Source organism: Pseudophryne corroboree, chromosome 3 (assembly GCF_028390025.1).
Source record: "Pseudophryne corroboree isolate aPseCor3 chromosome 3, aPseCor3.hap2, whole genome shotgun sequence".
Classification (NCBI taxonomy): Eukaryota; Metazoa; Chordata; class Amphibia; order Anura; family Myobatrachidae; genus Pseudophryne; species Pseudophryne corroboree.
Genome location: NC_086446.1, coordinates 485,559,005 through 485,583,696, shown reverse-complemented (window position 1 = coordinate 485,583,696; position 24,692 = coordinate 485,559,005). Strand labels below are relative to the sequence as shown.

The 24,692-nt window shown below is 47.1% G+C and overlaps 1 protein-coding gene across 2 annotated transcripts in view; it reads left to right on the top strand.

Moving 5' to 3' along the window:
* The window catches only part of TEFM (transcription elongation factor, mitochondrial), a 50,311-nt gene that overhangs the window by 4,846 nt on the left and 20,773 nt on the right, over window positions 1–24,692 (top strand). The window lies entirely within an intron of this gene.

Genomic DNA, 24,692 nt, shown 5'->3' with positions numbered 1-24,692 from the left:
ATGATCAGATCTGCAGAGTGGAGCGATATGCCAAGTCTATATCCACCTAATGTGTCAGTTTGCCACATGTATCTTCTGATGAAATAACTCTTGAAAGCCAAAGCATGTTTGCTGCTAGTGCTGGGATTTTCATGTTTTATTACATTGATGTGGAATTATGAGGTGCAAGAGAAGTATTGGCCTTTATTTCTTTTTCATCCACTAGGGGTCACTGGAGTACTCTTGGGATATGGACGGCTTCCGTAGGAACAGCACTGAATATTTAAATTTAGAACACTCCACCCCTCCATATCCCCGAGTACCTCAGTGTTTTTTCTGTGCTCGATAGCAACAGTTCGTTTGTGGCTGGGTCCACAATTACTTTGAATATTTCATTTTTATTTTTATATTTTTATATTTTATACACATCCCTTTCCCCCTTCCAAAAGGCAGGGTCAGGGATAGTGCAAGCTGCTGATAGCAGCAGTGGCGTGTCGGTCCTATCTAAAAGAGCTCCCTCACAGCCACACAGAGATCCTCCTGCTCAGGCTGGCCGGCGCTTGTGCAGAAGCCCCATCGGAGCCTCCTCACAAGCTGCAGGAGTGAAGGTATGTGAACGGGGCGGTCAGCTCCTGCTGCCGACCCGAGGTGTGGGGACATTGTTACTGCGCCGGGGACTCTGCAGACTGCCTCCGGCCGCCGCCGCTACTCGCCCCACTCATACGGCTCCGGCCGCCGCTGCTCTGCCCGCTCACTGCGCCGGCCGCCGCTGCTGCTCTGGCCGCTACTGCTCCGGCCCCCACCGCTGTATTTCCGCTGCTCACCCGGCTCCCGCGGCTCACAGCACAGCACGATCCGCTCTCTGTCTTTGCGCCCGATAACCCGCTGGCGGCCCCACACGCTGCGCTGCCCGCTGCTCTGCATCTGAAAGAGCATGCAGGCATTACCTCACGGAGGGGGGCAATAAACGGAGAAAGAAGGGGGCAATAGAGCGGCATAAGAAAAAACTGCAGCAACAGCAGATGCTAGGCTGCAGGGGTATTTACACAGGATTTCATACAGGGTTATAATCAGTCAAAAGCTTGTAACCAGCACTGTGATTATAAGTTAAGCATGGCAGCCATTTTTAACCATGCTTCCTGTGTCTTCCTCTGTGATTCCAGAACGTTCCAGTACTACATCTCTACTCCACCGGAGGCGCAGGGGTGTTAGTGGGAATTTGGGATCACATTTCATAGTACTGGCCACGTGTACTGCACTTGGCCAGATATATATATATATATATATATATATATATATATATATATATATATAGAGACACCTTACTACTATTTTACTGAGTCGTGCAAGTGTCTGGTTTTTGTGTATTGTATTGTCTGTCGCCATAATGAGTAAGGCACCAGCAAAAACTAAAAAGCATAATTGCAAAGTCTGTAGCAGTGTGTTACCTGATGGATCTACCACATGTACAGTATGTTTTGTGGATTCGGTTCAGAATACAATTTCTGCTCCAGTTTTACAGCCAATTTCCTCACTGAACCCTCCTTGGGAAATGTTAGTAAATGTACTGGATAGGTTACAATCAGAATTTACCGCCGCTCGACAGGAGCGGGAAACGGCAAGATCTGAGTCTAGGGTGAGACCGCCAGAACTACCGGAGGCGTCTCAGCCTTGCGTAAGGTCCAAATCCATTTTGGGTAAACGGGATAAATTTCATATGTCTTATGATTTTCCAGTTTCTGCTATGTTGCATTCTGACGATTCCATGCCAGATCTCACGGAACAAGATGAGGGTAAGGAGGGCGAAGTGGAGTCAGATGGTGAGGATTTTAACAGTTCCGGCATTGATGATCTCATCAGAGCGGTACGTCAGTCTCTGAAGTTTACTGAAACTGAGGAGCCTCTCACAAATGATCAGGTCGTATTTACTAAACGACAAAAAACTCCAATAAGTTTTCCTGTCTCGGAATCTCTTAATCAGATGTTAGTAGAAACACGACAGAATCCAGATAAACGGTTTTCTATACCTCGCAGATTTAAGTCTAGTTACCCGTTTCCAGACTCGGTAAGATGTACATGGGAGAATCCACCAATAGTTGATTCGTCAGTGTCGAAGCTTACCAAGAAATTAACCATACCAGTGCCAGCAGCTACTACGCTTAAAGACCCTTCAGATCGCAAGATAGAAACTATGCTAAAGTCCATGTATGTAGCAGCAGGTGTGATGCTGAGACCTGGATTGGTTGGCATCTGGGTCACTAAGGCGCTCATAATATGGATTACAGAACTCAAATCTGCTTTACATGACGAAAACCTGATACTTCTTGCAAATCAAATGAGTGAGGCTGTAGAGTATCTCTGTACAGCGTCTGACGTCTGTCAACTCACTTCTCGTATTTCATCGTCGCTAGTTACGGAACGAAGAGCACTCTGGCTGCGTGCTTATCATGCGGAGGCAGAGGTCAAACGAGGTATAGAGGCGTTGCCTTACGATGGCAAGAAGTTGTTTGGTCCTGAATTGGACGCATGGATTGCTGAGGCTACGGGAGGTAAGTCTGTTTTCTTACCATTGCCTCCACCGGTATCAAGAAGGTCAAATCCTTTAGACCTCAGTCCTTTCGAGGACGTGGCAGAGGAACAGCCACGCCTGCTAGACGTGGTCGTGGACGTGGTTTCCAACAAACCAACACAAGTCGCCAGGACGCTAAGGTTACCGACAAACCAGTGGCATGACGGGCTACCAGGCCATCTCGGTTCTCCGATTGTGGGAGCACGCCTTCAGACGTTCCATTTGGCGTGGTTCCACACATCCGCGGATGGGTGGATCCGCAATTTAGTGTTAAAAGGTTACAAAATAGAGTTCGACTGTCTTCCGCCTCTGCGGTTTTTCAAGACAGGATTGCCTCTGTCGGACGACAAGAGGGCGGTTCTGCAAATTGCCATTCAGTCCCTACTGGATTCGGCAGTTTTGATTCCGGTCCCTGTACATCAGTAGGGTCAGGGTTATTATTCCAGTCTGTTTGTGGTACCGAAGCCGGATGGCTCAGTCAGACCAATATTGAACTTAAAGGGTCTCAATCAGTACGTAACTTACTACAGATTCAAGATGGAGTCTCTGCGTTCGGTGATTGCGGGTTTAGAGCCAAAGGAATTTATGATTGCGCTAGATCTCAAGGATGCGTACTTACACATTCCAATTTGGCAGCCTCATCAGAAATTCTTACGGTTTGCAATACGCCAGAACCATTACCAGTTTCAGGCTCTACCGTTTGGCCTGTCGTCAGCGCCTCGGGTATTCACCAAAGTGATGTCTGTGATGATAGCTCATCTCAGATCCCTGGGAGTGACAATAGTTCCGTATTTAGACGATCTGCTCATCAAAGCTCTGTCTCAACAGATGCTTCTCCAACATGCGCTGCTAACGTACGATGTACTGGTTCACCATGGTTGGATTGTCAATTTCAAGAAATCACATCTAATTCCGTCTCAACGCCTTCAATTCCTAGGTATGATTCTCGATACGGTCAATCAAAGAATTTACCTACCACAACAGAAAGTACAAGTTCTACGCCATCTAGTACAGTTAGTGCTCAAGCCACGCACAGTGTCTGTACACTTGTGCATTCGCCTCTTAGGCACAATGGTGGCAGCTTTCGAAGCGCTTCAGTTCGGAAGATTTCACTCGCGTCCATTTCAACTGAATGTGCTCGCCCAGTGGTCGGGCTCGCATCTGCAGATTCACCACAGGGTGAGGTTGTCGCCAAGGGCAAGAGTGTCTCTGCTCTGGTGGCTCAAGGAACACAATTTAACCGCAGGAAGACGGTTCGGAGGCTGGAATTGGATAATTCTAACTACGGATGCCAGTCTCAGAGGTTGGGGAGCGGTAATTCAAAATAGTCAGCTCCAGGGTCTCTGGGCGGATCACGAAAGATTGCTGTCTATAAATGTCCTGGAACTCCGCGCAGTTTACAATGCGCTACGACAAGCAGTGCACATGCTTCGCTCTCAGCCTGTCCAAGTGCAGTCAGACAATGCGACGGCGGTTGCATACATCAACAAACAAGGAGGAACGAGAAGCCGCATGGCAATGCGGGAAGTAGCTCGAATCCTCAATTGGGCGGAATGCCACCAGGTGATATTGTCGGCCGTGTTCATTCCGGGAGTGGACAACTGGGAAGCGGATTATCTCAGTCGTCGGGATTTTCATCCAGGCGAATGGGCATTAAATCCAGAAGTGTTTCACATGTTGGTTCAGCGATGGGGTTATCCTCAGGTGGACCTGATGGCGTCTCGACACAATCACCAAACGTTCCAGTATGTGTCCAGAACAAGAGATCCAAAGGCAGTGGCGGTGGATGCTCTCACTGTCGCGTGGCCGTACAGTCTTGTGTATCTGTTTCCACCGTTTCCGTTGCTCCCTCTGGTGCTAAAACGGATCAAAAGAGAGTCTGTCACAGTCATACTAGTGGCGCCTCATTGGCCTTGGAGAGCTTGGTTCTCGGATCTCCAAGGACTACTCGCAGACGATCCTTGGCCGCTCCCACTACGTCCAGACCTGTTACAACAGGGTCCGTTCCTTTACCCCGATTTAGCGTGGCTGCGTTTGACGGGGTGGCTGTTGAGACCGCCCTCTTAAGAAGAGAGGGCATTCCAGAATCTGTTATACCAACCATGTTACGAGCTAGGAAGCCGGTTACGGCAGCTCATTATTACACAATATGGCGTGCCTATATAGGTTGGTGTGAAGCTCGGAAGTTTCCGACATCATCTTTCAAGTTAACCCGCCTTTTGTTGTTTCTACAAACAGGGTTGGATGGAGGACTGCGTTTATCTACACTCAAGGTGCAGGTATCTGCTTTGTCAATTTACTTTCAAAGACGATTGGCTCTATTGCCGTCTATACGCACTTTTCTCCAAGGTGTCCTCAGAGTACAGCCTCCATTCATTCCGCCTACAGCGCCATGGGACTTGAATCTGGTTTTAGATTTCTTACAGTCTTCATATTTTGAACCCTTACAGCAAGTGGATATAAAGTTTCTCACTTGGAAAACAATTTTTCTTCTAGCCTTAGCTTCGGCAAGGCGTGTTTCGGATTTGGGTGCCTTGTCATGCAAGTCACCGTATTTGGTGTTTCATGATGACAGAGCGGAACTTCGGACGAATCCCGCTTTCTTACCAAAGGTAGTGTCATCTTTTCACATCAATCAACCAATAGTAGTTCTATTGTGTTAACAGCACATTCTGGAACTCTGGATGTGGTACGCGCATTACGCGTTTATGTATCCCGAACGTCTTCAGTTCGTAAGACGGATACGTTGTTTGTTCTCTCTGATGCTGCCAAGATGGGTTGGCCAGCGTCTAAACAAACCTTATCCAGATGGATAAAACTGACCATACGTCAGGCTTACCTTCATGCTAGGTTACAGCCGCCTACATCAGTAACTGCTCATTCCACACGTTCTGTGGGAACTTCATGGGCAGCTGGTCGGGGAGCTTCTACGACGCAGCTTTGCCGTGCGGCTACATGGTCTTCAGTGCACACGTTTGTGCACTTTTACAAGTTTGATACGTTTGCGGCATCAGCATCTAGCTTTGGCCGCCTAGTGTTACAGGTGCCAAACAGCTCTCCCGCCCACGGGGGAAGCTTTGGTACGTCCCAAGAGTACTCCAGTGACCCCTAGTGGATGAAAAAGAAAATAGGATTTTGGTACTTACCAGGTAAATCCTTTTCTTTGAATCCATAGGGGGCACTGGACGCCCACCCAGAGCAGTTTTACCTAGTTGTGGTGAGTTCTGAGGATCTTATGGTAACACACTCTCACCGACTGGTTCAAATTATCAAGTGCTGGTCAGGGTGTCAACTGTTTAGTTGTCAGTAACGTTATGTGTCAACTTCGTTATTGTCCGTTATGTTATATGGAATACTCCATTGTCAACCTCTCTATAGTTCCTGTTCGGCTCAGTAAAAAACACTGAGGTACTCAGGGATATGGAGGGGTGGAGTGTTCTAAATTTAAATATTCAGTGCTGTTCCTACGGAAGCCGTCCATATCCCAAGAGTACTCCAGTGCCCCCTATGGATTCAAAGAAAAGGATTTACCTGGTAAGTACCAAAATCCTATTTTTTCTCTAACGTCCTAAGTGGATGCTGGAGACTCCGTAAGGACCATGGGGATTAGCGGCTCCGCAGGAGACTGGGCACAACTATAAAGAAAGCTTTTAGACTACTGGTGTGCACTGGCTCCTCCCACTAAGACCCTCCTCCAGACTTCAGTTAGATTCTTGTGCCCAGCTGAGCTGGATGCACACTAGGGGCTCTCCTGAGCACCTAGAAAGAAAGTATATTTAGTTTTTTTTATTTTACAGTGAGATCTGCTGGCAACAGACTCACTGCAGCGAGGGACTAAGGGGAGAAGAAGCGAACCTACCTAACAGGTGGTAGTTTGGGCTTCTTAGGCTACTGGACACCATTAGCTCCAGAGGGATCGACCGCAGGACCCGACCTTGGTGTTCGTTCCCGGAGCCACGCCGCCGTCCCCCTTACAGAGCCAGAAGCACGAAGAGGTCCGGAAAATCGGCGGCAGAAGACTTCGGTCTTCACCAAGGTAGCGCACAGCACTGCAGCTGTGCGCCATTGCTCCTCGTACACCTCACACTTCGGTCACTGATGGGTGCAGGGCGCTGGGGGGGGCGCCCTGAGAGCAATATATGACACCTTGGCTGGCAAATATACATCATATATAGTCCTAGAGGCTATATAGATGTAAAATTACCCCTGCCAGTATTCCAGAAAAAGCGGGAGAAAGTCAGCCGAAAAGGGGGCGGGGCTTCTCCCTCAGCACACTGGCGCCATTTTTCCCTCACAGCTCCGCTGGAAGGAAGCTCCCTGGCTCTCCCCTGCAGTCTGAATACTACAGAAGGGTAAAAAAGAGAGGGGGGGCACTAAATTTAGGCGCAGTATAGATATTATATATATATATATATATATATATATATATATATAAGATATATAAAAAAGCAGCTATAAGGGAAAATACTCATTGATAGTGGGATCCCAGTGTTATATAGCGCTCTGGTGTGTGCTGGCATACTCTCTCTCTGTCTCCCCAAAGGGCTTTGTGGGGTCCTGTCCTCTGTCAGAGCATTCCCTGTGTGTTTGCGGTGTGTCGGTACGGCTGTGTCGACATGTTTGATGAGGAGGCTTATGTGGAGGCGGAGCAGTTGCCTGTAAATGTGATGCCACCCCCTGCGGGGTTGACACCTGAGTGGATGGTGCTGTGGAAGGAATTACGTGATAGTGTCGACTCCTTACATAAAAGGTTTGACGACATACCAAATGTGGGACAGCCGGCTTCTCAGCCTGTGTCTGCCCAGGCGTCTCAAAAGCCATCAGGGGCTCTAAAACGCCCGCTACCTCAGATGGTTGACACAGATGTCGACACGGATACTGACTCCAGTGTCGACGACGATGAGACTAATGTAATTTCCAGTAGGGCCACACGTTACATGATTGAGGCAATGAAAAATGTGTTGCACATTTCTGATGTTACCCCCGGTACCACAAAAAAGGGTATAATGTTTGGAGAGAAAAAACTACCAGTAGCTTTTCCTCCATCTGAAGAGTTAAATGAAGTGTGTGAAGAAGCGTGGGCTTCCCCTGATAAAAAGCTGGTAATTTCTAAGAGGTTACTAATGGCGTACCCTTTCCCGCCAGAGGATAGGTCACGCTGGGAAACATCCCCTAGGGTGGATAAAGCGCTCACACGCTTGTCAAAAAAGGTGGCACTACCGTCTCCGGATACGGCCGCCCTGAAGGAATCTGCTGATAGAAAGCAGGAGGCTATCCTGAAATCTATATATACACACACAGGTGTTATATTGAGACCGGCTATAGCTTCAGCCTGGATGTGCAGTGCTGCTGCTGCGTGGTCAGATTCCCTGTCAGAAAATATAGATACCCTAGACAGGGACACTATTTTGCTAAACGTAGAGCATATAAAAGACGCACTTTCATACATGAGGGATGCACAGAGGGATATTTGCCGGCTGGCATCCAAAATTAGTGCAATGTCCATTTCTGCCAGGAGAGGGTTATGGACTCGGCAGTGGACAGGTGATGCAGATTCCAAACGACACATGGAAGTTCTGCCTTATAAGGGTGAGGAATTGTTCGGGGATGGTCTCTCGGACCTCGTTTCCACAGCAACAGCTGGGAAGTCTACATTTTTACCCCATGTTCCCTCACAACCAAAGAAAGCACCGTATTATCAGGTACAGTCCTTTCGGCCCAATAGGGGCAAGCGGGTTAAAGGCGCGTCCTTTCTGCCCAGAGGCAGAGGTAGGGGAAAGACGCTGCAGCATACTGCCAGTTCCCAGGAGCAAAAGTCCTCCCCCGCTTCCTCTAAGTCCACAGCATGACGCTGGGGCTTCACAGGCGGAGCCAGGTACGGTGGGGGCCCGTCTCAAAATTTTCAGCAATCAGTGGGCTCGCTCACTGGTGGATCCCTGGATCCTTCAAGTAGTATCTCAGGGGTACAGACTGGAATTCGAGACGTCTCCCCCCCCGCCGTTTCCTCAAATCTGCCTTGCCAACCACTCCCTCAGGCAGGGAGGCAGTGTTACAGGCAATTCAAAAGCTGTATTCACAACAAGTGATAGTAAAGGTGCCCCTACTTCAACAAGGAAGGGGTTACTATTCCACAATGTTTGTGGTACCGAAACCGGACGGTTCGGTGAGACCCATTTTAAATTTGAAATCCTTGAACACATATATAAAAAAATTCAAGTTCAAGATGGAATCGCTCAGGGCGGTTATTGCAAGCCTGGACGAGGGGGATTACATGGTATCGCTGGACATCAAGGATGCTTACCTACATGTCCCCATTTACCATCCTCACCAGGAGTACCTCAGGTTTGTGGTACAAGATTGTCATTACCAATTCCAGACGTTGCCGTTCGGTCTCTCCACGGCTCCGAGGGTCTTTACCAAGGTAATGGCGGAAATGATGATACTCCTTCGAAAGAAGGGAGTTTTAATTATCCCGTACTTGGACGATCTCCTGATAAAGGCGAGGTCCAGAGAGCAGTTGTTGGTAGGGGTAGCACTATCTCGGGAAGTGCTACAACAGCACGGCTGGATTCTAAACATTCCAAAGTCACAGCTGGTCCCTACGACACGCCTGCTGTTCCTAGGGATGGTTCTGGACACAGAACAGAGAAAAGTGTTTCTCCCGGAGGAAAAGGCCAAGGAGCTGTCATCTCTAGTCAGAGGCCTCCTAAAACCAAAACAGGTGTCGGTGCATCACTGCACGCGGATCCTGGGAAAAATGGTAGCTTCCTACGAAGAGATTCCATTCGGCAGGTTTCATGCAAGAACCTTTCAGTGGGACCTGTTGGACAAGTGGTCCGGATCGCATCTTCAGATGCATCGGCTGATAACCCTGTCTCCGAGGACAAGGGTGTCTCTGCTGTGGTGGTTGCAGAGTGCTCATCTTCTAGAGGGCCGCAGATTCGGCATACAGGACTGGGTCCTGGTGACCACGGATGCCAGCCTTCGAGGCTGGGGAGCAGTCACACAGGGAAGAAACTTCCAAGGACTATGGTCAAGTCAGGAGACTTCCCTGCACATAAATATTCTGGAACTAAGGGCCATTTACAATGCCCTAAGTCAGGCAAAACCCCTGCTTCAAAACCAGCCGGTACTGATCCAGTCAGACAACATCACGGCGGTCGCTCATGTAAATCGACAGGGCGGCACGAGAAGCAGGACGGCGATGGCAGAAGCCACAAGGATTCTCCATTGGGCGTAAAATCACGTGTTAGCACTGTCAGCAGTGTTCATTCCGGGAGTGGACAACTGGGAAGCAGACTTCCTCAGCAGGCACGACCTCCACCCGGGAGAGTGGGGACTTCATCCAGAAGTCTTTCAAATGATTGTAAACCAGTGGGAAAAACCACAGGTGGACATGATGGCGTCCCGCCTAAACAAAAAGCTAGAAAAATATTGCGCCAGGTCGAGAGACCCGCAGGCGATAGCTGTGGACGCTCTGGTAACACCGTGGGTGTACCGATCGGTTTATGTGTTCCCTCCTCTTCCTCTCATACCAAAGGTACTGAGGATAATAAGGAGAAGAGGAGTAAGAACTATACTCATTGTTCCGGATTGGCCAAGAAGAGCGTGGTATCCGGAACTTCAAGAAATGATGTCAGAGGACCCATGGCCTCTACCGCTCAGACAAGACCTGCTGCAGCAGGGGCCCTGTCTGTTCCAAGACTTACCGCGGCTGCGTTTGACGGCATGGCGGTTGAACACCGGATCCTGAAGGAAAAGGGCATTCCGGAGGAAGTCATTCCTACGCTGATTAAAGCTAGGAAAGAAGTAACCGCAAACCATTATCACCGCATATGGCAAAAATATGTTGCATGGTGTGAGGCCAGGAAGGCCCCAACGGAAGAATTTCAGCTGGGCCGGTTCCTGCACTTCCTACAGTCAGGGGTGACTATGGGCCTAAAATTTGGTTCCATTAAGGTCCAGATTTCGGCTCTATCGATTTTCTTCCAGAGAGAATTGGCTTCACTACCTGAAGTTCAGACTTTTGTTAAGGGAGTGCTGCATATTCAGCCCCCTTTTGTGCCTCCAGTGGCACCTTGGGATCTCAACGTGGTGTTGGATTTCCTAAAGTCACATTGGTTTGAGCCACTGAAAACCGTGGATTTGAAATATCTCACGTGGAAAGTGGTCATGTTATTGGCTTTGGCTTCGGCCAGGCGTGTTTCAGAATTGGCGGCTTTGTCATGTAAAAGCCCTTATCTGATTTTCCATATGGATAGGGCAGAATTGAGGACTCGTCCCCAGTTTCTCCCCAAAGTGGTATCAGCTTTTCATCTGAACCAACCTATCGTGGTGCCTGCGGCTACAAATGACTTGGAGGCTTCCAAGTTGTTGGATGTAGTCAGGGCCCTGAAAATTTATGTTTCCAGGACAGCTGGAGTCAGAAAGACTGACTCGCTCTTTATCCTGTATGCGCCCAACAAGTTGGGTGCACCTGCTTCAAAGCAGACTATTGCTCGCTGGATCTGTAGTACGATTCAGCTTGCACATTCTGCGGCTGGACTGCCGCATCCTAAATCAGTAAAAGCCCATTCCACGAGGAAAGTGGGCTCTTCTTGGGCGGCTGCCCGAGGGGTCTCGGCTCTTCAACTTTGCCGAGCTGCAACTTGGTCAGGGGCAAACACGTTTTCAAAATTCTACAAATTTGATACCCTGGCTGAGGAGGACCTTGAGTTCTCTCATTCGGTGCTGCAGAGTCATCCGCACTCTCCCGCCCGTTTGGGAGCTTTGGTATAATCCCCATGGTCCTTACGGGGTCCCCAGCATCCACTTAGGACGTTAGAGAACATAAGAATTTACTCACCGGTAATTCTATTTCTCATAGTCCGTAGTGGATGCTGGGCGCCCATCCCAAGTGCGGATTGTCTGCAATACTTGTATATAGTTATTGCTTAACTAAAGGGTTATTGTTGAGCTATCTGTTGAGAGGCTCAGTTGTTATCATGCTGTTAACTGGGTATTGTATCACGAGTTATACGGTGTGATTGGTGTGGCTGGTATGAGTCTTACCCGGGATTCAAAATCCTTCCTAATTGTGTCAGCTCTTCCGGGCACAGTATCCTAACTGAAGTCTGGAGGAGGGTCTTAGTGGGAGGAGCCAGTGCACACCAGTAGTCTAAAAGCTTTCTTTATAGTTGTGCCCAGTCTCCTGCGGAGCCGCTAATCCCCATGGTCCTTACGGAGTCCCCAGCATCCACTACGGACTATGAGAAATAGAATTACCGGTGAGTAAATTCTGTCAAAGTCAGAAAAATATCTCTATGCACACTACCATATTTGCACCTCACACAGGTCCGTGCTGCGCATGCGTACGCTCTCCCGTACGTGCGCATACTCACAGTCGCGGGCACCCGCAGGCGCATGGTATGCGTATTTACGGTAGAGTTTATGCGATCGTAGCGTGCGACTCAATCATTACATATTTTCACTATATAATGTATTTTGTAGATCATGGTCCCTTTGATAGATTCTGCAAGTTTGGTTAATATAGAATGTTCATGAACAGAGAAATCCCTCTTTGTTTGATACGAAGGGTCAGACAGGAGTAATACAGTGGTGTTTAGTATCCATCGGAAGAATATTTAATTAGAAACATTCCGGTGTTGGTTTGAAGCAGATCAATCGCTCGTGCGAATAGTTATGGACATAAGAAGTTTATGAACATTTACTTTATTTGCACTTTATTACCCATGCGGCGGGAAACCCAGTTTCCCTCCCACCTGAGCTGTTGGAAATAGTCACAGCCCACCTGTATGAATCAACCTATGACCTTTTGTTATAATGCGAAGCCGAATTCCTGTGTCCAATGAACAATGAGATTGTAGGGACCATTGAATTGTATTGTGTGTGGAGCATAAATAAGACAAGCCTGTGGCATCCAGCACTCACTTCTCTTCAAACGGTTCTCATTGCTGATAATCGGGAGCTGGCTGTCCAGAGGCGCTTGCGATCGTTTCCCCTTGTGCGTAAGTTTTCTCCGCAATCATATTGTCTTGATGTTATTGTAAGCCATCTCTCTCTCCTCTCTTTTTCCCTTATTTTCCCTTGATTGTATTGTATTGTATTGTATGGTATTTCCTGTGTAGTTATCTGGTTAGTTAGTCTATGTTATATTGTAGTGTATGCTTTGTAATGTGATTCTTTTGCAAGTATAATAGTCATAATACAAATAATAGGTTTTGGACCCTAAGCCCAGGTATCTGTGTATTTCTTATAGTGTTAAGTATTCCCTGAGCGTCGGTGACGCCCAAGCAGCTTTGTAGTTAATCAGGTTACACCAGGTTGCATTTACACTCTATCACCACACTAAGGTTTACTGTATATTTCGTTGTTAAAGGTATAGATATAAAGGTTTAATGTTATAATGCAATAGCGTGCCTGCCTGTGATCTCTGGGCCGTAAGCGAACGTGACGCTTGAGCGTCTCGACTACGGTTGAGCGATCGTTACGCAACTTGCGTACCCTTACGGTACTTCTTACGTAGATAGCGTACAGTGTTCTTAGACCTCTTAAAGGGTAATATATATGATAAATATATAGCTTTATCAATTGGGGGCCGTCCAGTCCTTCACATATCTGCACTAGGTAGATCAGCAGACATTATCCATCAGCAAAGGGCGGGAGGTTGTATCCCTCGTAGTGCTGACGGGATAAGCGTCTGCTTCGCTTAGGTAAAGGGTGCTGAAGGAATCCGGGAACCGGAGGTAAGAGCAAAACGCTAGTGTCTTTTAAAACTGTTTATTTTTCTGTCTTGCGTACACACGCACGCACACATATATATCTGCATTTCTTTTTCATTTATGTATTTTCGTATATCACTCTCCTGTTTGCCAGGTTTATAGTTGATAAACGTGCTAAAAGAGATTTGCCGTTATTTCTCTATCGTCCTAAGTGGATGCTGGGGTTCCTGAAAGGACCATGGGGAATAGCGGCTCCGCAGGAGACAGGGCACAAAAGTAAAGCTTTTACAGGTCAGGTGGTGTGTACTGGCTCCTCCCCCTATGACCCTCCTCCAGACTCCAGTTAGATTTTTGTGCCCGGCCGAGAACGAGGGACAGAGGGGAGAAGAAGTGAACTCACCTGCGTGCAGGATGGATTGGCTTCTTGGCTACTGGACATGAAGCTCCAGAGGGACGATCACAGGTACAGCCTGGATGGTCACCGGAGCCACGCCGCCGGCCCCCTCACAGATGCTGAAGCAAGAAGAGGTCCAGAATCGGCGGCTGAAGACTCCTGCAGTCTTCTTAAGGTAGCGCACAGCACTGCAGCTGTGCGCCATTTTTCTCTCCGCACACTTCACACGGCAGTCACTGAGGGTGCAGGGCGCTGGGGGGGGGGCGCCCTGGGAGGCAAATGAAAACCTTTAAAAAGGCTAAAAATACCTCACATATAGCCCCAGAGGCTATATGGAGATATTTACCCCTGCCTAAATGTACTAAGTAGCGGGAGACGAGCCCGCCGAAAAAGGGGCGGGGCCTATCTCCTCAGCACACGGCGCCATTTTCTGTCACAGCTCCGCTGGTCAGGAAGGCTCCCAGGTCTCTCCCCTGCACTGCACTACAGAAACAGGGTATAACAGAGAGGGGGGGCAAAATAAATGGCAATATATTAATATAAAAGCAGCTATAAGGGAGCACTTAATCATAAGGCTATCCCTGTCATATATAGCGCTTTTTGGTGTGTGCTGGCAGACTCTCCCTCTGTCTCCCCAAAGGGCTAGTGGGTCCTGTCTTCGTATAGAGCATTCCCTGTGTGTCTGCTGTGTGTCGGTACGTGTGTGTCGACATGTATGAGGACGTTATTGGTGTGGAGGCGGAGCAATTGCCAAATATGAGGATGTCACCTCCTAGGGGGTCGACACCAGAATGGATGCCTTTATTTGTGGAATTACGGGATAGCGTCAACTCGCTTAAGCAGTCGTTTGCCGACATGAGGCGGCCGGACACTCAATTAGTGCCTGTCCAGGCGCCTCAAACACCGTCAGGGGCTGTAAAACGCCCCTTGCCTCAGTCGGTCGACACAGACCCAGACACAGGCACTGATTCCGGTAGTGAAGGTGACGAATCAACCGTATTTTCCAGTAGGGCCACACGTTATATGATTTTGGCAATAAAGGAGATGTTACATTTAGCTGATACTACAGGTACCACTAAACAGGGTATTATGTGGGGTGTGAAAAAACTACCAGTAGTTTTTACCGAATCAGAAGAATTAAATGACGTGTGTGATGAAGCGTGGGGTGCCCCGATAAAAAACTGCTAATTTCAAAGAAGTTATTGGCTTTATACCCTTTCCCGCCAGAGGTTAGGGAGCGCTGGGAAACACCTCCTAGGGTGGACAAAGCGCTAACACGCTTATCAAAACAAGTGGCGTTACCCTCTCCTGAGACGGCCGCACTTAAAGATCCATCAGATAGGAGGATGGAAAATATCCAAAAAGGTATATACACACATGCAGGTGTTATACTACGACCAGCTATTGCGACTGCCTGGATGTGCAGTGCTGGGGTAGTTTGGTCAGAGTCCCTGATCGAAAATATTGATACCCTGGACAGGGACAATATTTTACTGTCGTTAGAACAAATAAAGGATGCATTTCTTTATATGCGTGATGCACAGAGAGATATCTGCACACTGGCATCACGGGTAAGTGCTATGTCCATTTCGGCCAGAAGAGCTTTATGGACACGACAGTGGACAGGCGATGCGTAGAGGAGTTATTTGGGGTCGGTCTATCGGATTTGGTGGCCACGGCTACGGCCGGGAAATCCACCTTTCTACCTCAAGTCACTCCCCAACAGAAAAAGGCACCGACCTTTCAACCGCAGCCCTTTCGTTCCTTTAAAAATAAGAGAGCAAAGGGCTATTCATATCTGCCACGAGGCAGAGGACGAGGGAAGAGACAGCAACAGGCAGCTCCTTCCCAGGAACAGAAGCCCTCCCCGGCTTCTACAAAAGCCTCAGCATGACGCTGGGGCTTCGCAAGCGGACTCGGGGGCGGTAGGCGGTCGTCTCAAGAATTACAGCGCGCAGTGGGCTCACTCGCAGGTAAATCCCTGGATCCTGCAGATAATATCTCAGGGGTACAGGTTGAAATTAGAGACAGAGCCACCTCGCCGTTTCCTGAAGTCTGCTTTACCAACGTCCCCCTCAGAAAGGGAGACGGTTTTGGAAGCCATTCACAAGCTGTATTCTCAGCAGGTGATAGTCAAGGTACCTCTTCTACAACAAGGGAAGGGGTATTATTCCACTCTTTTTGTGGTACCGAAGCCGGATGGCTCGGTAAGGCCTATTCTAAATCTGAAGTCCTTGAACCTGTACATAAAGAAGTTCAAGTTCAAGATGGAGTCACTCAGAGCAGTGATAGCGAACCTGGAAGAAGGGGACTTTATGGTATCCTTGGACATCAAGGATGCGTATCTCCACGTTCCAATTACCCCTCACACCAGGGGTACCTCAGGTTCGTTGTACAAAACTGTCACTATCAGTTTCAGACGCTGCCGTTTGGTTTGTCCACGGCACCTCGGGTCTTTACAAAGGTAATGGCCGAGATAATATTTCTTCTTCGAAGAAAAGGCGTATTAATTATCCCATACTTGGACGATCTCCTAATAAGGGCAAGGTCCAGAGAACAGCTAGAGATGGGTTTAGCACTATCTCAAGAGGTGCTAAAGCAGCACGGATGGATTCTGAATATTCCAAAATCCCAATTAATGCCGACAACTCGTCTGCTGTTCCTGGGGATGATTCTGGACACAGTTCAGAAAAAGGTTTTTCTTCCCGAAGAAAAAGCCAAGGAGTTATCTGACCTGGTCAGGAACCTCCTAAAACCAGGAAAGGTGTCTGTACATCAATGCACAAGAGTCCTGGGAAAAAATGGTAGCTTCTTACGAAGCAATCCCTTTCGGCAGATTCCATGAAAAGGGATCTGTTGGACAAATGGTCAGGGTCGCATCTTCAGATGCACCTGCGGATAACCCTGTCGCCGAGGACAAGGGTATCCCTTCTGTGGTGGTTGCAGGAGGCTCATCTATTGGAGGGCCGCAGATTCGGCATGCAGGATTGGATCCTGGTGACCACGGATGCCAGCCTGAGAGGCTGGGGAGCAGTCACACAGGGAAGAAATTTCCAGGGAGTGTGGTCGAGCCTGAAAAAGTCTCTTCACATATGCATTCTGGAACTAAGAGCAATCTACAATGCTCTAAGCCAGGCGGAACCTCTGCTTCAAGGAAGACCGGTGTTGATCCAGTCGGACAACATCACGGCAGTCGCCCATGTAAACAGACAGGGCGGCACAAGAAGCAGGAGGGCAATGGCAGAAGCTGCCAGGATCCTTCGCTGGGCGGAGAATCACGTGATAGCACTGTCAGCAGTATTCATCCCGGGCGTGGACAACTGGGAAGCAGACTTCCTCAGCAGACACGACCTTCACCCGGGAGAGTGGGGACTTCATCCAGAAGTTTTCCACATGCTATTAAACCGTTGGGTAAAACCAATGGTGGACATGATGGCGTCTCGCCTCAACAAAACACTGGACAGGTATTGCGCCAGGTCAAGAGATCCGCAGGCAATAGCTGTGGACGCGCTGGTAACACCTTGGGTGTACCAGTCGGTATATGTGTTTCCTCCTCTGCCTCTCATACCAAAGGTATTGAGGATTATACGGCAAAGAGGAGTAAGACTAGTGGCTCCGGATTGGCCAAGACGGACTTGGTACCCGGAACTTCAAGAGATGGTCACGGACGATCCGTGGCCTCTACTTCTGAGAAGGGACCTGCTTCAGCAGGGTCCTTGTCTTTTTCAAGACTTACCGCGGCTGCGTTTGACGGCATGGCGTTTGAATGCCAGATCCTAAAAGGAAAAGGCATTCCAGAAGAAGTCATTCCTACCTTGATAAAGGCAAGGAAGGAAGTCACCGCGAAGCATTATCGCCGTATTTGGCGAAAATATGTTGCGTGGTGCGAGCAGCGGAGTGCTCCGATGGAGGAATTTCAACTGGGTCGTTTTCCTACATTTCCTGCAATCAGGATTGTCTATGGGTCTCAAATTGGGATCTATTAAGGTTCAAATTTCGGCCCTATCAATATTCTTCCAAAAAGAATTGGCCTCAGTCCCTGAGGTCCAGATTTTTATCAAAGGAGTACTGCATATACAGCCTCCTGTGGTGCCTAAGGTGGCACCGTGGGATCTAAATGTAGTTTTAGATTTCCTCAAATCCAATTGGTTTGAACCACTAAAGAATGTGGATTTGAAATATCTCACATGGAAAGTGACTATGTTACTGGCCCTGGCTTCGGCCGGGAGAGTATCTGAACTGGCGGCTTTGTTTTATAAAAGCCCTTATTTAATTTTCCATTCGACATAGGGCAGAGCTGCGGACGCGTCCGCATTTTCTCCCTAAGGTGGTATCAGCGTTTCACCTGAACCAGCCTATTGTAGTGCCTGCGGCTACAGACGACTTGAAGGACTCCAAGTTGTTGGACGTTGTCAGAGCCTTAAAAATATACATTTAAAGGACGGCTGGAGTCAGAAAATCTGACTCGCTGTTTATACTGTATGCACCCAACAAGTTGGGTGCACCTGCTTCTAAGCAGTCGATTGCTCGTTGGATTTGTAACAAAATTCAACTTGTACATTCTGTGGCAGGCCTGCCACAGCCTAAATCTGTTAAGGCCCATTCCGCAAGGAAGGTGGGCTCATCTTGGGCGGCTGCCCGAGGGGTCTCGGCATTACAACTCTGCCGAGCAGCTACGTGGTCAGGGGAGAACACGTTTGTAAATTTTTACAAATTTGATACCCTGGCAAAGGAGGACCTGGAGTTCTCTCATTCGGTGCTGCAGAGTCATCCGCACTCTCCCGCCCGTTTGGGAGCTTTGGTATAATCCCCATGGTCCTTTCAGGAACCCCAGCATCCACTTAGGACGATAGAGAAAATAAGAATTTACTTACCGATAATTCTATTTCTCGGAGTCCGTAGTGGATGCTGGGCGCCCATCCCAAGTGCGGATTATCTGCAATACTTGTACATAGTTATTGTTAACTAATTCGGGTTATTGTTTAGGAAGCCATCTTTCAGAGGCTCCTCTGTTATCATACTGTTAACTGGGTTTAGATCACAAGTTGTACGGTGTGATTGGTGTGGCTGGTATGAGTCTTACCCGGGATTCAAAATCCACCCTTATTGTGTACGCTCGTCCGGGCACAGTACCTAACTGGAGTCTGGAGGAGGGTCATAGGGGGAGGAGCCAGTACACACCACCTGACCTGTAAAAGCTTTACTTTTGTGCCCTGTCTCCTGCGGAGCCGCTATTCCCCATGGTCCTTTCAGGAACCCCAGCATCCACTACGGACTCCGAGAAATAGAATTATCGGTAAGTAAATTCTTATTTTCATAGTTTAAGAATAGAGGTAATATAGTTAAAGTATAGACAAACACACAGTTTTTGCCTGGGAGATAAGGCGAAGTCAGTGTGTTGTGTGGTAGATGATCAAGGATCAATCTACATTGATAAAAGTATAAATTGTGTTACGGTGGATCTTTGCTTTGCGTACACGTGTCTCTAACAAAGACTTGCGTACACAATCCAAAGGCCGACGCACGCAGCGTATATTACGCAACGGAGCGTCTGTGTACGCCCACGTAACTCAAACCACAAGTTGATTTTAACAGGCGATAAATAGCGCAACGCAATAAATAGCGCAACGCGGTAAATAGCGCAAGGCGATAAATAGCACAAATTGATTTCAGTTTTCCAAAACTTAGTTTAAATACCTTACTTTACTGTAATACCTCTGGGGAGAGCTATCAGACTACGGGAAATGATTTTTCTGATCAGAAAACTATAAGAATGATAGTGGGTTGAAAACGGTATGAGTGTATTGAATCCCGCTTTGTGGACTTTGTGGTCTATGTGATAAAACGGTATTAAATCCCGCTTTGTGGACTTTGTGATCTGTGTGATCTATGAGCACGGCCTGAAGTGAAAACGTGCAACAGAGTGTGATAAAGTTTTCGTAGTGTTACGCTCTGGCTGTTTTGGAGCACAGTAGGGAGACTCCAATGATCCTACCATTTATGGGCAACAAGTGTCTATAAGTGGTACGATTGGACCGCACGGTTGTATGTGTGACCAATAACGCAACGTGATATGAGGTCGTATATCCATGCGTAAATCTTGCCCTCATACGTGTTGTAGGGAGCACATGCAAGCGTGATTTGTGTAAAGAAAAAGGAAGGGAATTTTCTCAGGAAAATCTCTAGAGATAGGGCCTGCAACGGCTACACGTGTCTGCTAGAAGGTGGATCGGAGATACCCGGAGCAGAAGAAGTTCAGTGGAAGAGCTTTAAGGATTTCCAACGAAGTTCTGTGTTTGGTGCATTTTAGGAAGTTTTTCTGTGTTAAAGAGGTCCACAATGGCAGCCAAGTGCACAACACAGAGACGGTCGGCAGTCAGGATTCAGACTCCAGAGGCTTGCAGACCCCGAGGGTCTGCTCGGTTAGTAATGTGGGGGAAATATGGTCCCCACACTGAGACCTTTTGTGATGAATGGACACGAATGACTGCGGGGGATAAGGCACCATTTCCCGGGATAGGTAGTTTTAACTCAGAGGTGTTGCATAATTTAAGGAGAAGGATATGTCTCATTAAATCAGCAAAGAGACGAATCAAGCATTATGATTGTTTACAGTTATGGCAACAGGAAGGTGAAATGCAAAGAAATGTAACTTACATACCTAACTTTCATCTTGAGAGGAGAGACATGGCAATGGAGGGGATTGTGGTTGCGGAGAAAAGCACAAGGGTGAACAATAAAAACGCTCTTAGCAACTGTAGTATAGATGATAAGAATAAGTGTAATAAATGTAACAATGCTAATTGTAATACTGTTGAATGTACAACTATTAACCCATGCAAGTCGCACCCCATGTTAAACTTTCCTCAGGAACACCAACAAGAAAGCGAGCCCAGAACGATGTCGGCACCTTTTCCAGCAGCCATCACACAAGACATCCAGGTGGACACGACCAAATCGGTAAAGACTGTAATCAAACCCCCTAACGGAGGGTCAGGTGAGGTCGTGTCCACAGGTACGTATGGTATTATACATTACGCACAAACAAATGTACCTCATATTGTAGAATCAATTCAGAATGACGTTACTGGACTTAATCCTGTCAGGGTAATTGCAGTACCAAATGGGAAAACTGACTCTTCAGGAGTCACCCCCGTCAGGAACATCGCCATGTACTGCCCTTTTTCCCGAACAGAATTAAGAACAATTCTGTCTGAATTTCCTGATCCCAGGAAAGACTTAGTTGATTGTCAAAGATACATTAGAGTGCTAGGACACACTGCAGAGCCAAATAACAAAGATTGGAGGACAGTTTTGAGGGCATGTTTACCCCCCGATGTTGATTCATTGAAATTTATCGCTGATTGTAAGCTAGATGAGGAAGTGCCACTAACAAACGAGTATAACCAAGATAATGTAAAAAGAATCAATCTACAGTTGAAAGAATATTTTCCTACAGTAGTAAAGTGGAATAAAATCTTTACAATAAAACAAAAAGAAGGTGAATCCGCATCAGAGTATTTTCACCGGGCTCTGCAGGATATGGCTAGGTACACTGGTATAGATGACATTGAAACTAATGTACACCACAGAGAGGTAGCTGTGTCCGTATTAATGAACAACTTAAAAGACACACTAAAAATTAGGGTACAAACTTCCATACCACATTGGAGAGGTATCTCGGTGGCGGCATTAAGAGAGTCCGCTATCGAGCATGACCGAAATATCCAAAGAACCAGGGAAGCGCAGGGAGAGCGGTTGATGGCACTGAACATCCAAGCACTAGAGGATGCATCAAGTCGACCGGAATCCCAGGCCCCTAGCACATGGAGAAAGCCAAGGATTTGTTATCATTGTAGAAGAGAAGGGCATTATGCCAGCAACTGTAATAACCCACATAAAGTCAGACCCCCTAGACCAAGAAATGAGCAAAATTATAACACACACCATTATAATCAGAGATCAGACAGGAAGAATTTTGGCCCACACCCATGAGATATAGTCAGGAAAGGTGATTATTAGGACTGATGGTAAGCCTGAGGTAACGGTTAATAAATTGGGAGGTCATTCACTAAAGACACAGGAATGACCAGGTGAAACGTTGTAAATGTATTTGTGAAGAAAAATGTTTTTCTCTCTCTCTCTATCCCCATCTCTGACGATTATTGGTAAGAATTCACACATTGCATATCCACTTGGTCCTTGCAGAAGTCTACCAAACCCCAGCATGACCTATCCGCCACAATGTATTTCTGGCCAGATACAAACAGTGGAGTAATGCAGGTGCTGGTGGGGAGGGACTGTTCAAGGAGACCATTAGACACGTAGATATGACAGCCTGATAATAATAACAATGTTTTCTTAATGTTGAAAAATGTTTGATAAAAATGCTTCGTTTCTCGTTTCCTATTGTTGTTTGTTGTTGAGTTATGCACATGAAGCGTTCTCCCTCTCTTTTGTTTTTTTTGACTCTCTCTCTCTCTTCTCACTCATGTTTTCATGGTTTAAAGATGGTATGTCACCCCTCAGTTGGACCAATGGTAATGCCAGATTTTCGCTCCTTACAGAAAGATCGTCGGTTAGGAAGGAATATTGCATCACCAGAATGTTCATTTGGAAGACTGAAGAGACAGCACCTTTTGAGAGGACAGCAGAACAAGAAGAACAAGACGACGAGAGAACTTATTATCGTAACAAGTTCTCTCCCCCACAAACTGTTTTCTTATACCCCCTTTACAAATTTCTTCTTTTCTCCTCCTGTAAGATGGACTTGCCCCAAGAGACTGTGATATGGATTTTCATGTTGACCCTGATGTTGACCAGAGCAGTCTGTTTCGGTGAGAGTACCAGTGAGGTCGAGAAAGGATCCAGAAAGGTTCTGATGACTGAGACGGAGGTGTAAATTTCCAATAGCAACCCAATCACCAAGCAAAGGCGAGTACCGGAAACGATCCAGCAGCCATGTTATCTGTAAACATTTTTCTTTTAAGGATTGTTGGCTGAAGAAAACTGTATCTGTAGGCTCTGTAACAATGTCATTGAGGACGGGTGCATTAAGAAATGCCAATCCAGTTTTAATATCCATATGGACCGGCATCCACTGAGTGACTATCACTCCTTAGTGGGTAATGTGTTAAACAAAACAGATTGTTGGGTATGCTCTCAAGTACCTCAAGGTCATAGCAAATCAGGGCTAGTACCATTTCCTTTAACGATAGGGGAGGTACTTGAGTTAAATGGTGGGAGACCGGTGGACAGGAGGTTTAATATCTCCAGCCCTCCTAGTTTGAAGCTCCACCAATACCATGTGGATAGGTCCCTATTATGTTTCAACATCTCCAATCCCCGAAAACCGGGAAATTGGGAAGTGTCATGGAGTAATCACACCATGACCTTTTCGCATAGAGCAGATAGAATGCCTACAGATACAGAGCTTGTACGCCACATAGCCAGTAGAGGAAAATCTTTCCGGTATAGGTACACCTTAGGAAATAGGATTACGAGAGTTGGAGAAGTATCACCAGGATACTGTGCACATATCGTACAACCTGATACGTGTATTAAGCAGATGGAAGAATTAGGGTTAGGAGATTTCACCTGGAAGGTGTGTAATATGGTTATGTCCTTCTCCGTCCCATATGTTCTCCCCGATGATGCATATTTCATATGCGGGAGAATGGCGTACAAGTGGCTTGCCCCAAACTCTGAAGGATTGTGTTATATTGGAAAAGTACTGCCTGAAGTAATGACTGTATCACATGACAAAATGAAAGACATACACCGTGGTGCCCAAGCTCCTTATACTCACACCCATTACGAGCACGTTGTTAAAAGGCACCTGATAGAGAAGACAGAGCATCCGGCCTCTGATCTGATAAGTGAATCCACCGGGATTCAATTCTTAATCGCGTTAGATTTTACCCGCACCGCTAGAGGAGTGCTGAATTATAAATACATATCGGCGCTCGCAAATTTGTTAGATAATATCACGGAAATGTATGATGACACGTTTAGATATACGGGAAGGGAACTTCAAGCTTATAAAACAGAACTGGTGCAGCATAGAATGGTTCTTAATTACCTCACAGCAGTGACAGGCGGATATTGTGTTACATTGGCAACACAGTACGGCGTGAAGTGTTGCACGTATATCACGAATAGCACCGAGGATCCGGTCGAGGTCATAGACCAAAAGATGGACGATATTCTCCAATTGAAGTGGGAATTTCGCCGAAAACACAATCTCACTCTTGCTGCTGTAGGTAATGAGCTGACTGGTTGGGTGTCATGGTTGAACCCGCGAAATTGGTTCTCCGGTTTGGGAGACTGGGCTCAAGGAGTCATAATGGATGTTGGGAAGTTTCTCCTATGTATCTTAGGTGTTGTCATATCAATTGGCTTGATATTTAGATGCGGTCAGGCTTTAATGAAGTGCAAACATCGTACAAGGGTAATGAGTTTAAGGAGTGAGGAAACTGTAATTCCAATGGACTTGATTTACGACCCAACGGTAGAAACAATGATGTAATGAAAATGCGATTATACGGTCCGTTTCTTTCACCTGTTTTTCCGTTTCCTCCAAGGTAAAAAGACCCACTTGGACGAGGAATTTGATGAGCCGATATACAGACAACAGAGGGATTAAAGAAGAAGTTTTGACCACTGTAGATACGGACATTTGATGAACTTTGCCATGGATCCCCAGTTTCCCTAGAATTCTTAAACTTACGCTAGCCCAACATTTTTTTTGTAAATCTAATGGCATTGACAAAGCTTTTTGCTCGCACCTAATGGGCAAAACAGCGCAAAGAAGACGACTTTCAACTGATACCGAACAAAACTTCAACCGACAGATGTACATTAACCTGACATAGAATACCACTGCATTTTCCATAAGTGTTCTTTATCTTCATCTCTACAACCCTCAGGTAATGACACACATAGTCGATAGGGAATACAGGCACAGATATCAGCAGTCGCATATCTCCCCCATTCATGTATCATCAACTAAAATGTGCTCCCCCATTTA